This window comes from Manis pentadactyla, chromosome 5, assembly GCF_030020395.1.
Source record: "Manis pentadactyla isolate mManPen7 chromosome 5, mManPen7.hap1, whole genome shotgun sequence".
Taxonomy (NCBI): Eukaryota; Metazoa; Chordata; class Mammalia; order Pholidota; family Manidae; genus Manis; species Manis pentadactyla.
The window spans coordinates 150,894,048-150,908,292 of record NC_080023.1 but is presented as its reverse complement, the minus strand read 5'-3'; the positions used below and the strand labels follow the sequence as shown (position 1 = coordinate 150,908,292).

General features: G+C 53.0%; 1 protein-coding gene across 3 annotated transcripts in view; it reads left to right on the top strand.

The window, feature by feature from the left end:
• Nucleotides 1-13,240, top strand: part of STK35 (serine/threonine kinase 35) — a 40,227-nt gene extending 26,987 nt beyond the window's left edge. For 2 of the 3 annotated variants that reach the window (XM_036906412.2, XM_036906477.2), the window contains exon 4: nt 8,625-13,240. The gene's annotated coding sequence lies outside the window, so the exon portion shown is untranslated. The remainder of the gene's footprint in view (nt 1-8,624) is intronic. The other variant, XR_008997910.1, reaches the window with a different exon arrangement.
• Nucleotides 13,241-14,245: the final 1,005 nt, after the last annotated feature.

Below are 14,245 nucleotides of genomic sequence, written 5' to 3'. Positions count from 1 at the left end.
CGAGAATCTGTAGGAAGAGCAAGTCTTTGGGTTGGCTCACACAGAGGTAAAGTGGGAGAGTGACGTAGCAGAGTTGCCAAGAGCCTTGCACATCAGCGTAAGGAGGGTGACCTTCATCTTGCAAAAAAGGTGGCGGTGGTGTACAAGGCTATATTTTTGGCAGATGAGTTGGTCACCATGAGGAGAGAACTGTCCGCCCCCAGGAGAGGGAGATGAGATGATACCCAGACGGTACCAGTCTTAAGAAGATGCCTAAGAAGGCACCTTCCCAGCGAGTAGAGGGAGGGAGGTGACAACTGATGGGCAGTTAGAAACCCTGTGCTCCCACGGTGGCATCATTACAGACTTGCTGTTGAGCCTGATACTCTGCACAACCTAGGTTTTAATTGCAGCCCTAGCACTTCTAGCTGGGTGGCTCTGGGCAAATCTCCTAATTTCTTTAGGCCCCCATTTCCTTGCCTCTTAAATGGTACTCTTGTGAAGCCTAAATGCACGTGAAATATGAAGTATACAGCCCAATTCCTGATGCACAGTGACAGTTCTGTAAGTGGTGGCTCTGTGTGTGGCCCTTGGCCTGTTTTTTTTTTTTTGTTGCGTCCTCATAGGCTAATCATCCATTTCACTTCATTTCTCACAACTGGCAGTGCCCTTCTCTTCCCCAAGAGCGCACCAAGCCCCTTAGAAGGGCCCCCCAGTGAGCTCCCCTTGGCACTCTGGGCTTTGTACTCGTTGCTGTGACCAGAAGTCCATATGGTCTGCTTTGCCCAGACACTCTGGCAATGACATTGTTTGAATCATTCCTTATATAACCACAAATTGTCCAGATCCCATATGGAAAAGTGACCTCTCTCTAGCTACGACAGCACCTTAGACATCCTCCTGGCAGAGGGGCCCAAGGAGAATTCTAGGAGCCCAGCCTCACCCTGAGCCCTTTTCTACTAATCACGCAGCCACAGCTGAACCTCAGTCTCTTTGGGGACCAATTGAGGCGGTTAACAGCTTCGATTTCATCCCCATGCTTAATAAATTGAGGAAGGGAATTATTTAGGGTTTTCCCAAAGCTGACTGCCAATTACCAGGGCTGCTCCTGGAAACAAAGTTCCTCCTGAGTTTGTCTTGAGATCCACCCAGACCTGTTTGCCAGCTAAGGTGTTCAGGGGAAATCACCACCCCCAGTGCCCTCGGGCCTCCCTATGTGACTTCCCAAGACCAGAAAGACCACATGTATATGGTTCTGCATCCTCAGACCCAGGTAACGTGACTCCGGGTATAGTCATTGCTGGTCTCCAGTGAGACCTCCAAGTCTCAGAATTGTAGGTCTTGCCCAGTGAATCGTCTTTGCATACTTTTGGCAAACTTAAATACTACCCTTTTGGGCAACACACCCCAAGAAATCAAAAGGTTGAAGGCATACTAGGTGGGCATTGGTGACATAACCACTGCTGCAATATGCCTGAGTCTCCATGTCTGGGAGCTCCCATGGTAACTGCTTGCTGCATTTTGCACAAACCATTCCCTCCTCTGTCTAGACTTCCTGACATACTTGAAATAAAGCTGGCATCTGGTGGCATCAGCATGCCACCTTGACTCTAGCTTGGCTCATTCCCTTTCTGTAAGCTGGCGCACTCTACGTGGGCTTGCCAGCTGTTGCCATGAGGGTGTGCATCCTAACTGGTGAGTAGGCCACGGAGCCGTCTCACTTGGCACGCAGAGAGCCTGTCTTCTGTGATGGCCTTTGTCTGCTTTAAGAGACTCTCAGGTTTCTCTTGAAAATTTGTCGGGAGGGACCTCTCCCTGGACCTGTGAGGGAGGGCTGTCGCTGTGAGTGAAGTCTGCCGCCCCCTCAGCGACCCCCTCTGCCTGAGCCCAGCCGCATAGGTTGGGCTGCTCTGCTGTGGAAAGCCCCCTTAGCACTCCCACATGGCTTTTTCAGCTCTCCCGTTAAGAGTTTTTGCCGTAATAGATAAGGAGCCTACAAAGGTGCTCTGGGTCCTCAGTGTTCCTTGTGTCAGGGACCCTTCTCAGGATCTGAGTGTTGGGGCTGTTGCCCCAGAAAAATGCACTCAACTTACACCCACTGTGTTACTTGCTTCACCTTCAGGGGATTTGCAGACCTATGTATCCTTGGAGTTACAGGGACCCCAGACTGAGAACCTTGGTTCCTGGTCCCAGGCTCCTTATTGGCATATCAAGAAACGATGTTCCCAGAGAGGAGTAGAGAGAGCTGCATGAGCCTGGAAACCAGGTTTCCCACCCTACTCTCTCACCAGGCAAGCTCCTTTACCATTGCTCTGCATTTTACTTCAGCCTCTTAATCTGCTCCCACCTGGCAAGATATTCCTACCATTGTATTTGAGCTGTTACAGCCTGTGCAACAGGCTGCCCTTCATGGAATCCATGGACTGCTGCCTCTGGACACCCCTAAGTAGGTGAAGAGGAGGTCGGGGGAGTGGTTTCTCAGGCAGAGGGCAGACCCCCCCCTGGCTGCACAGGGCTGCTGCTCAGTTCCTCTTCCAGCTGCCCTTCTCCCCCCCTCCTATGGCAGTGCAGCCGTGAGCACATTTCCCACGTGCAGTGTGGAAGTCCACCATACCTGGGAGCACTCCGCCACCACCTCTGGAGCCTTATTAGCTAAGGAGAGCAGTTTCAACATTTTACAGATGGCTGGCCCTGGAAGGGAGGCCATGGTGGATCTTTAAGAATCTGGGGAAGTCCTCAGAGTTGAGGCCAACTCCAGTCCTGTCCCTGGACTTCCAGTCCTATTCCCCACCCTCCTTACTAACCTCCTCCTGTGGCTGACTTAGACTCAGGGATGACTGAAGCCAGGCTAGCTCCAGCCAGCCACACTGGGATTTCAGGCTTCCCTGTCCGAATTAAACAGACTGTCCTTGCTGACAGTGGGCTCTCTGCTTCCCCTGTGAGGGCAGGCCTCTTGTGGACGAGTTGGCAAGGCAAGGAGTAACAGGAGAGCTGACATGGCTAGAGGTGCCTCCTGGTGCTGTAAGTTACAGGCTGTGACAGGGCAGGGCAATCCTTCATCCCCGTGGGCCTCATTTCTTCCCGAGCTCTGGAGGTGTGCGGGGTGGAGCATGGCACAGGCAAAATCCCAGCTCCTACCTTCCCAGCTCCTGGGGCCTGGAAAGGCAACCTGGCTCCCTGGGTGAGGTTGAGCATCTCTGTCTCTGCACCTGGCTTCTCGGGACGTTCAGTAGGACTCAACCAAAGGCAGGGATTTTTTATAGTTAAATTCCTGTCATGCTGAATGAATGATCCCTTGAAGTTCGTTCATTAACTTTATTGCCATCTACTTAATCCCGGTTTCTATCAGTCACCCAGTATTTGAGCTCCTTCTGTCCTTGGCCACCAGGAGGCTGAGGAGACACACAGCCGGTCCAGTCTGGTCCCGTCCATAGGAAGCACGGACTGAGTTAGAGGCTTGTAAAAACAGCACACAGTGGTATGGGGGTGTCAGAGTGGTTCCACATCATCAGCTCCCTGGAGCCCAGACAAGAGACCCTGCAGAGATGGGGCTCTGGGAATGCGTCCCAAGGAAGGCCGTGGATGGTCCTCACAGGGAGAGTGTGTGTGAGCCGACAGTGAGGGGTGCAGCTTGGGGGCAGGGGGCGCAAGCAGACCAGCAGCTGCTGGGCCTGAGGCAAAAGGGAGGCGTTCACCTTGAGAAAAGACCCCAGGCCTGGCCGTCCTGTCTGCAACTCGGCCTGAGCCGGGGACTGTTTGATGGGAGGTTGTGTTTGGTCGGGTGATCCACATCTGCCATCACAGCACATGAATGCCTCCCGTATGCCTCACTGTGCCTGTTACAAATACCATCGCTGGACTTCACACCCCGTGAGGTGGACGGGTCCACATTTTAAGTTGAGAAAACAAAGTTTTAAGTTGAGGAAAAAGCCCATTTTTGTTTACTCTGCTGAAAGGGCGCCCGGGTACTGTGCCATGGGCTGCCCACCACACCGTGCCTCCCTGCTGTGCCCTCCCTGGAGCACCGCTGTTGGTGCTGGCCTTAGGTGCATCAGGAAGCTCAGCTCGCTGGCCCCAGGCCCTCTGGCAGGTTGGAGTTGACAGGAGTGCTGGGGCCGCTGAACCGCCAGGGCTGGCATGTTATCTGAGTATGAAAAGCCAGTGGCTCTGGTGTGTTAAACAAGTGCAGAATGACTCATTCTGAAGCTAATCCTACTTAGAAGAGGCCTGCCCTCTGTGACCCTGGGATTACCTTGCCTATGCCTCCACAACATGCTTCACTGAAAATTAATGCCTGAGTGTCAGTTTGCTCACCTGTGAAATGGAGATAGTTCCTACATGGCCCTTTGGACAAAAGTGGCATGGATGTACAGTGCTGCATGGTGTCTAGCATAATAAAGGCATCATTAACTACAGTGGTAATACCACCATGCAGGATTGCAGGAAGGGCTTAGGGAAGAGGGGGCTCTCGGCTACCTACCCAGTCATACTGCAGTTTGAGTTTATTCTGTGCTTCAGTCTGTGAGCATGGCAGTGTTCCTTTCTGTTAAATAAATGAGCGGCAGAGAGGAATAGAGAAAACTGGACTTAAGGTTTGAATCCCAGTTAGGCGTTGACTAGCCATTTACTTTTGCAATTCACTGAGTAACCTCCAAGACTGAAATTCCTCCTCTAGAGAACCTTCTTCATGGATAAATGGATGTGTGTAGAGAGTGTGTGCAAGGGCTGGCACCATACCCGCAGACTTATGCACCTGCTTACCTTAGCAGTGGGAGCATAGCTCGGGTGCTCTGGGCCACCTGAAGCCTGGACTGCCACAGGAACCCTGCTGACAAGTGCCAGTGGTCACCTGCACTACTGGCCCACCCTTTCGGTGGGTAGCTATGACATTTTTGTCCCCTACCCCAGAAAACAGATCCCAACAAACAGCCAGGTTGTAGTTCAGATTTATAGGTCCCTAGAAATGGGCATTGAAAATCCATCTTAAGGCCTGAGCAGGTGGAAATCCTACCACCACCTGACTGTCCTTGGGCTGTTATGGTAATGGTATGACAGGCTCACATGTTTCAGAGCAGGGACTGGAGAGCTCCCTTCCCCTCCATGACCACCTCCACTGCCTTCATCTTATATCTCCATACTGCAAACATAGGACAGAAAGTTCTTGAGCTAAGCCTTACCTGTAGGTGAGTTACAGATGCTGCAGTCTCTGGACAGACATGAATTAACAACTAACCAGACAGGCCATATTGACCACCCTCTCTTTGTCAGGTGCTGGGATAAGCAGTGTGCTTGAATCCTTACTTCTCACAGCAGACCCTAGAAGGGTAAATCGCAACATCCCCACATTGGCTAGTGAGGAAAAGGAGATTCAGATAATGTAAATGGCTGGTAATTGGCAGAGCCCAGATTTGAACCCAGGACTGTCCACTTGCCTGTACTGTTGCCCTGATAGAGCCTAGAGTGAAGATGCTGAGTTAAAATTTAGTTGTGGCTTCTGAAGATTTCTAAATCCTGTGGTTGCCAGACTTACACATCTTGAAGGACAGGACAACTTAAAAGTATGGGCGGGCAGTGGGGTAGGTGATGATTCATCAAAGAATTCTTGACACCAACAAAGAAGGAAGGCCATTCTTTTAGAATAAAGGCTAGTCTTCTATTCACCCAGCTGTTCGGAGTCTGCAGGTTGAGATGCAGAGGAGGGAGGTGGATGTGTGAGCCTGTTCGATCCCAGCCCCATTGATGCTTGCCCCAGCCACAGTTCTCCCCAGCTTCCATTCTCCAAACTGATACTGGTCTTAATGGGATCAGTCTGGTCCTCCAGTCTCCTTGAACAGATTAGACAACTACTTGGTTGGCAGAGGAATTTGCCAGAAGCCTGCTCATGGCCTCATTGGAACCACATCCTCCTTTGTGCCCTGAACACCAGACCTGTCCAAAGATACCTAAGCCAAGTTTTCCATGAGCCTTTTTCTTAGTGAATGTGTTCCTAAATGAAGGGATTAGGTGAGTATTAAACTCTGCTTAAGCTCTTCTTGTCTCCAGCAAGGGATTTTACAATACAAAGTTTCATGTCAAAAGCAGGAGCTTTGAAGTGAGACCAGCCTAGGTTCAAACCTTTTCCTCTGTCACTTACTAGCTGTGCAGCGATCTCTGAGCTTCAGTGTCCTCATCTCTAAAACTGGGGTGACACCAGCTCCTACCTCATAGGTTTGTGGGTGACATAAGGCAATAGATGTAAAACCTGTGGTCTGTTTTAGGGCACAGTGAATGGAGAGCAGTGTAGAGGGGTCTAAAGTTGCCCTACTGGGCTGTCACCTTAGCATGTGTCTGACCTGTAGTAAATGCTCAATAAGTGATGGTGTTGAGACCGTTACAGAGAAACAGCAAGATCAGAGTGCTGAAGAAACTTATTCCAAGAGCTGAAATAAGAAAGGGAAGGATTTGCCAACCCCTTCCCGAGTCACTGACACCTTCCCCTCAAGGCATCGCGCATGCAGACTGTTGGAACCACTGGCTGGGCTGGCTTTGCAAGCACTGAGTGAAGACTGTCAACATGGGGAGATGGGGCAGTGACGCTGGCAGTGTTTGGATTAAATGCTGGTTCTACTGCTCTGCCCTGTGATGTGGGGTGAGTTGGACCATCTCTCAGAGCCTCTTCCCCTGTTGAAATGGGGCAAGTCCATTCTCACATGCTGAGGTCATCAGGAAGGTGGAAGGTGGCATGCTCTGCAGATGTCATCTGTAGGTCACTCACATCACCATTTTCATGGCACTCAGAGGGTGTGGCTTTGTCTGCTAGGAGGCTGTGTGGTCAGAGGTGAGCATTCCACTGAAAGGGACAAGGCAAGCCCTGGTTGAGTCTGGTAGCCACAGCCTGGACAGTCAGGGAGCTGAGGCTTGGCTTCTGGGGCCATGAAGTTCGAGGACCCAGCAGGGCTGGGCCTACGCCATTTATGTTTCCTGCAAGTGCTCAGGAGGGTGTGCTGCTGCTCTGGCCCAGTACAATGTAGTCCGAGCCGTTCCTCCTCGTGGCCGTGGAGACTGTCCTCCAGTGAGGCTACTGCCATTGGCTTCCTGGCCCATGTGTACCTTGTCCTAACGGGAGACAGCGGAGGCATCAAAAGCCAAGGTCTTCTCTGTGGAAGAGAGAGCCCTCTTGTTCTCCGCAGGGGAGAGGCAGACCCAGGCCTGGTGTGGCCTGAGGCCTCCTACCAGGAGGACTGGAGCCCACGCCAGAGTAGGAGGGAGGGTGGAGGCGTCTATGGGAAATGGCAGCCCAGCTTCCTAGCAAGGGTGCTGGTGACTGCAGCTGCCGCCCGGCGGTGTCTCGGGAGCTCCTGCAGAGGGCTGTGCTGCTGGGGTGTCCCCCTGCGGGTACACTCTGCTCCGCTGGCTTATCATGTCAAAGGGACTTTGGACTTCTGAATCCCTCTGCCTCCTTCACCACACTGCTTTTCAGCTGCCTTGGGCCACCTTTCTGCTGATGCGAGTCCTTTTGAGGAGGTTCCCTTCAATGTGGATCCTGCCAGGGGAGGGAGGAAGCAGGGTTGAAAGGTCGTAATTTGACCCCTAGATTGTCTTAGCAGATCACACGTGAATGTACAGTTTCCTGGGCTTTTCTTGTCATAGTCACAAGGACTTGGAGTGTCTTGGGTGGTTCGGTCTCCCAGACCCTCCTCCACCCATCTTCTGGGTGCCTTAGAGAAGGCAGTAGGCATGCTGAATAAAGCTAGAGTCTGAGAGGGCTGCTGGATCATCATAGATGTGCTTTCATTTTTCCAAGTTGAAAACGGGTGTACCAGACCCACCAGTGGATTTTTGTTGATTGAGGGTTCTTAGCAGATGGAAAAACAGAAGCAGCCAAGGAAAAGGGGGCCTGAGATGTCCAGTGTTCTTTTTCCATATGAGATACTTTCCCAGTGCCTCTCTCATCCATCCCCAGACACAACCACAGGGTCGCCCCTCATGTGCACTGGAGGATGGAGTTGGTGTGACGAGACCAAGGAGTGGAGGACTTATATTTGCCCATAGTCAAGTCCAGAGCGTCGTTTAACCAGGCAGTGTGGGGCTGAGCAGTGGCTCTGAGTCAACGCTGCCCCTGGCCGTTGGACCCTAGCCCCTCGTAAGACCCGAGAGCTTGGCTGCCTAGTACAGATTCTCAGAAGCCTTACCCTCACTTTTCTTGTCTCCAAAATGGGGTAAGTGAACTTGAGAGAGTTGCTGTGAAGTTTTCATACAGCGTGATTACTCAGGGTGAGGAGAAAAGAATGGGGGAACCTGGGGCTGCCCAAGGGCTAAGGGATGGCAAGGGTCCTGGGGCACCTTTTCCTAATAGTTCAGGGAAGCCTCCAGACCTTCATGGGGTTTGTGATGGCATTGGTAGCTGGAGCCAGCATGCCTGGGTTCCCTGCCAGGCTCTGCCCCTCAGCCAACGGGGCCATGTTACCTGACCTATGCCTCAGTTTCCTGGTCTGCAAAGGAGGCTAATGTGTGTCTGCAGGAGGGTGGTTGGGGTGAAGCTAGATTCACTCCACATATTCGCAAAGCTCCTCCGCCAGCACACCCAGCTCCTGAGCTCATCTGGGTGGGGTGCTGGCACCTAGTGGGGGACCCAGTGCCCACATGTCCTGCCTTCTGTCTTCCAGGTTGACCCTCAGGACCCACAGTCTCTTCACGTCTCGCACAGCGGATGTCAGAGGGGCAGGTGGCGGCCTGTTCAGTTGGCAATCTCCTGACAGCTGGATCTCCGGCAATGTGAAGCTTTTGTTTGGATTTTCCCCCTCCTTTTAGTTACGCTTAATTGTTTATTTTATTTTATTTGCCTCTTTTTTTCCTCTTCTCTCTTTTTTTTCTTTTTTTAAACGATTAAGACTTCAGAAGACCAGGAAGCTATGCTGTGGACAGGCACCAATTTAAAAAAATTCAATATGGACAAAACATATGTATAAATTTCATTTTTAATTTTTATGAGGGGTTAGGAGCGATTTTGTTTTTGTCCTTTCTTTTCCATCTTTCTTTACCCATCTCTCAGTTCTGCGCATAACACCTCGCTTCCCCAGAGAAGGCCTGCCTCTCCTTGGAGAATTTTGCGGTTTCTCCTGGAACAGGGGCGTGAAGACAGGAGGCCTGTGGGCCACCTCCCCACCAGATGCAGGACCTGCCTGGGCTGCTCCTGGTCAGCACTTAGGCCCTGAAAATCATCAGACGTGGAGAGCCACCTGGAAGAAGACCAGGGCTTGGCCAGGAGAACTCAAAAAAGGAGGTCTAAACTGAGGGTTTGTTCTCTGAGCGATCAGAGGCCCCGGGCAACACCAGGACCTCCGACAGTGGGACTCTGTTCCTTCCTCTGCCCCTTATACCTGGGAGCTCTGAGGTGGGGACGGAAGATGACTGTCTCCCACTTCTTGGCGGGTGAGCACCAGCCCACCCCAGCTGTACAAGCCTACCTTTCTGTTAGTGGGCTTCCTCCAGAGGAGGATCCCCAGGAAAAACTCGTGCCAAACCTCTTCCCGGAACACAGCTGGGTCTTCAGTGGGCATCTGTCACTCCTGTGAGGTCAGCACCCATCACCTACTGCCCCCTGGATCCCACCAAACATTCAGGTTGCCACAGAGACTGCCCAGGTCCCTGAGAACCAGCTGTGACCATTGCCATAAGAACAGGTCCTCCTGAACTGGTTGCCACTGTCATCTCCTCACAGTAAAGGGTGTACCCCAAGTGCTGGGCCCCGTATGTCACATATGGTGACAATGTTAAGCGCCATCTCCCTCACCTCCAGGGACTTCCTGTTAGGTGCCTGCCTCAGTGTAAATGTGTCTAATGGGAGAAGAACGGACCTGCCAGCAGCAGGGAAGGGACTGGATAGGCCCCACAGCCAGTAGAGGCCTGTTTGTGGGTGTGCCCCAACCGTGACCCCTCAGCCGCACCCCAGTGTCCATCTGTGTGACTGTTGGGACACTCTCCTAGCACCCTGGCGGCCTCCCTACTCACAGCTTGTGACCTAGGTGTCTTCTTGCAAGGAGAGGGAGGCTGGCCCTGTCCTGTACCCTCACCCAGAAGCTACTCTGGCTGCTCCAGAGGCTTTGCACCCTGTTGTAGCCACACAGGAAAGGGTCTTTGGGGAAGGGGAAAGGAATTACTCTTTGTTTAGTTTTTGTTTTTGTTTTTGCTTTCTGTAAACCAGCTTAGGATTTGTAGGGGAGAGTCAGAGGGCATTTGGCTGGGTGTGTGACCAAGCGGGGGCTTTCCCCCCAAAAGTAGCAGTCCTCCAGCCCTGGGAATTTGGAAGAGGCCAGTGAGGCCAACAGAGAGCATCAGCCCAAACTTCCAGACTCAGTGGTGTGTTTGCTGATGTTCCTCCAGCCTTTCCTCAAGCCCCTCACATACCAGGGCGGCTGCTTCCTCCTGGGCAGACAGCAGCTGTGGTTAGCAGGATCTGGCAAGGCTGGTGGTGATGAGGCCCTTCCCTTGGCTGCAGTCGTTTGTGATTGCCTGTCTCTTGTCTGTCCTCTCCAACTTCTCAGGCGACCTGCAGGTGGGGGAACAGCATCTCCAAACTGCAGTGCACAGTGTGCTGTGCCCCCTACCCAGCCTTCCCTTGGGGGCAGCTGCCTCTCCATTCATGAACAAATGGGAAAAACAGTCCCCAAACTTGTCACCCCCAACTCCGTGACTGCAGCCCATGCTCCCAATCCCTGGTGAGGACTCAGGCCTAACGAGTTACTTGCCTCTTGCTCATCTTTTCCCCCTGCCTCCCCCAGGCCCCTGAGCTCCATGTGAACACGGTCTTGGAGCTGCAGTGCCCCTGCTTCGTTAGTTCTCTTGGCATCAGAGCTCCCCCTTGGTCACAGGTGCCCGTGCTGTTGGCTGAGGTGGGCAGCCTGGGCGGGGTAGCCAGCCTCCGTGCTCGGGGGCGGGACTCTCCTGAGCTCTTGACCAGCCTGTTGGCCCCAAGTGCCTGTCTCTCCTCTTCTCCCCGCCGCCCCCCACCTTGTCCACCTCAGGCACCCAGCTAGCCGGCCAGGTGGACGTCAGCCCTAGAGAATGCTGTCTCCGCCCAGTCAGTGGACGAGCCTTGGCCGGACCCCAGGAGCTCCTGTCCTCTTTCTCTGCCACTTTCCCCCTCTTCGTGCCGTGGATCAGCTTCTTCGCCTCTCCTCCTCCTCGCCTCTCCTCCTGGCTCTCAGCCTTGCAGCAGTTGTGTGGCGCATGGTCTCAGCACCACCGAGTCTGTTAGGCTTGTCCAAGTTCTGGGAGTTTCCAAACCTTGAAATAGCCATCAGTCATTGTCTTCTTGGATGTGTAGGAAGGATAGCCTGTTGAAGGACGTTCTGGGCCCCAGCTCTTGGGTCTGGCTCGGTCTTCCCCTCAGTGAGAGGAATTAGCAGGACAGATCATAGTGCCTTATTCCATTGCCTCCCCTGACCAGACCTGGTGCAGCTGGAAGTGTGTGGCTTCTTTCTCCCTGTCTGTGTCCATCTGTCACTTAGACTCTGACTCCCACTCACATGGGAAGGACTATCCCCCTCCCCCAATCCCTTCCTGAGGGCTGCAGCCGGCACGTTTCCCCACCCACCACCAGGGCACTCACAGCGGCGTTAGCCGAGGACGGGAAAACTACACTGCACACAGGTGCGCTCTGCTGCTTACTGCCCAGCGAGTCCCCTGCCTCTTACCTCTAGCCAGGAGGAGACCTCAGTCTGTTCAGTCTGGACAGGCTACAGTGCGGGCTCCATCTGACCCCCTTCTGGATACTGGGGACTAAGATTGCAGGCCTTTGCCTCATTTTACCCCAAAGGTGTGGGGACTGGAGAACGGGAACTCTCCCTCCCACGGACATGGTTTGCCCCTGGGGTTGCCTTTCTGAGGGAGTGTATTAAAATGTTTACTTAAGAAATACCCTGTTTACAGCTGGAGGACAAACAGATGGGACACTGGGTGGAGACTTGATTATGGACAGGGCCTGGCCTTAGTGGCACTGCTGGTGGTGGCCCCAGAGTGAATGAAGGCAGAGACGGCAGGGGGGCCCCCTGCACCCCCTCTGCTCCCTAACCCTGCGGTGCTCAGACCACTCACCACCTTCCTCACAGCCTTCTTGCCCTTGGACATTCCCCACCTCTGCCATTCCCTTCCTCCATGATTCTTGGCTCCTTAACGTACCAGTTGTCTTCTAGAAAACCAGTGTTGGGAGCAATAAGATTATTTCTGCCTGAGTCTTTATCTAAGAAAAGGAAAAGAACCAGCGTTGTGGAATCTTTTTTTTTTTTTTTTGCTGTTGGCAGTTGGCCTTTTTAAAAGATCTTAATAGAAAGGATGTCTGGGTTTCAGCCTTGGGGTATCGCTTGGAAAATAGGATCGGGCTTCCCCCACAAAGGAAGGAACCCTAACGCTCTGCCCTCGCCCTGCTCCATGCCGCCTGAACTTCCAGCCCTGCCCACCAGCCATGCCTCTGCCTTTGGTCCTGCGTGTGTGTGTCCCCTGCCGTCAACATCTGGGGGCACTGGGTAATTGCTCCTCTTTGGCTCCTTTCCCCTTCCTGGGCCTGTATTGTGGCCCTCAGACAGGCGCTACAACTGGCATCTCCTAGGAGCTGGTAACCTGACGCCAGCCAAGCTTGCACTGCCCAGCTCCTGAGGCCACCAGGCCGGGGACTAAGGCACAGCCTTCAGGACAACACAGGCATGTCTACGATCCTGCCTGGGCAGAGGCAGGGGCTCCTGTCTGGAGAGGCCCTCAGAGTGGGGAGCTGGGAGGTGTGACGTGCAGGTTGGCTGATGTAAGCATCCACTGCCATTGGTCGCCCGGAGCTCCATTGAAATTGCAGGAGTAACGGAAGGGGGCCTGCATCTTCCACGAGAGGCTACAGGAGACGGGAGCTTATTTAGGAACATTTTAAACCTGTTGTGCCGCAGGGGCCTCTTCCCACCAGAGCAGAGGAGAATGTGGCCGTGGTTTAACGCGCACGCTGGGCTGACTGGGTGTGAGGGAGGTTTTAACCCAGGCACAAAGTTAGTTTCAAATACTAGATAATAAATCTATTTTTCTTTATTTTCTTTTTTTGCACAGAAGCTGGTAATCTAGGACCTACGTGTGAACAACTTTATATGAATATTTTTTGTACTTGTTTTACTTGGGTTGGTATGATACATTATATTTAAGTTCTTTGAACACTGTGGATACCCTAATGTGTATGAATGACTGAGGCTTTGTAAATTAAGGGACGTTTGTGTGAATAAAGTTATTTGATGGGGTCAAACAAGCCGTATGTGATTTGAAAAGGCAATGTGGCTTTGTCACCACTGTTTGGGAGAGAGAGACGCCAGTCTGTGCTGCAGCCCCGCTCCCTTTGGGTGGGCTGCATGGGAGAGGGGTGCTCGGCCGCTGGGTGAGGGAGTGCTTGGCTGCCCTCACCAGTGTTCCCACTGCACACCTGGGGGCAGGCACTCTCCCAGAAGAAGCATGGAGCCTGCACTTGTGGAAACAGGAAAACTTCACAGGCCCAGGGCCTCAGCCACCATTGCCAGCCCAGCACTGCGTCTCTGCTATTTCTACCTTCAGGGATTGTTGCCGTAGAGATAAGAGGGGTCTCCAAACCACAGCAGCAAAGGGAAGAAGATAGTCTTGAAAAGCTCAGTGGGTTCTTGGGAGCAGGCAGAACAACTCTGTGGGCTGGGCGGTAGTCGCCACATCTGGATAGCTGAGGGCTCCCAGAGGGTGGCAGGAAGAGCATATAACCCACCTCCCTCTGCCTGGCCAACAAAAGTTATATTCCTGAGGGATGAGGACGTCGCTAGCCAAAGCCAGGAGCTTCTGTCACCACCGGCCTGTGTGGTAGGTGTGTGTGCCTCTGCTGATGAGAAACCAAACACCAAGAAAGCCAGGCTGCCGAGCAAACACTTCATGCACCAGGGAGGGACGGGAACTTTGCCCCCTGCCAGCTGGGGCAGGCAGTTGAGTCTCACTGCACATCCCTTATGTAAAATGAAGGTGATGACAGCTGCCTTCAGAGTAGTTGAAGGTTAAAGAGGAACTTAGTATTGAGCCCAGCACCTAGTAAGTGCTCAGCCAGTGTGCCCCTAGTTTCTCCCGGTGTCTGCTGACTGCAAAGCCCTGACTTCCAGCCCTGCACAGCTTGCTGGTCTTGTGAGGGTGAATGTTTCCCGGGACCCACCAGCCAGGCTTTTCTGAGGAGACCTGGTAAACCCCAGAACATCCCTGCAGCACAGACTCAGGACTTCAGAATGTGTGTTAGAGAAAAAGATAAGAC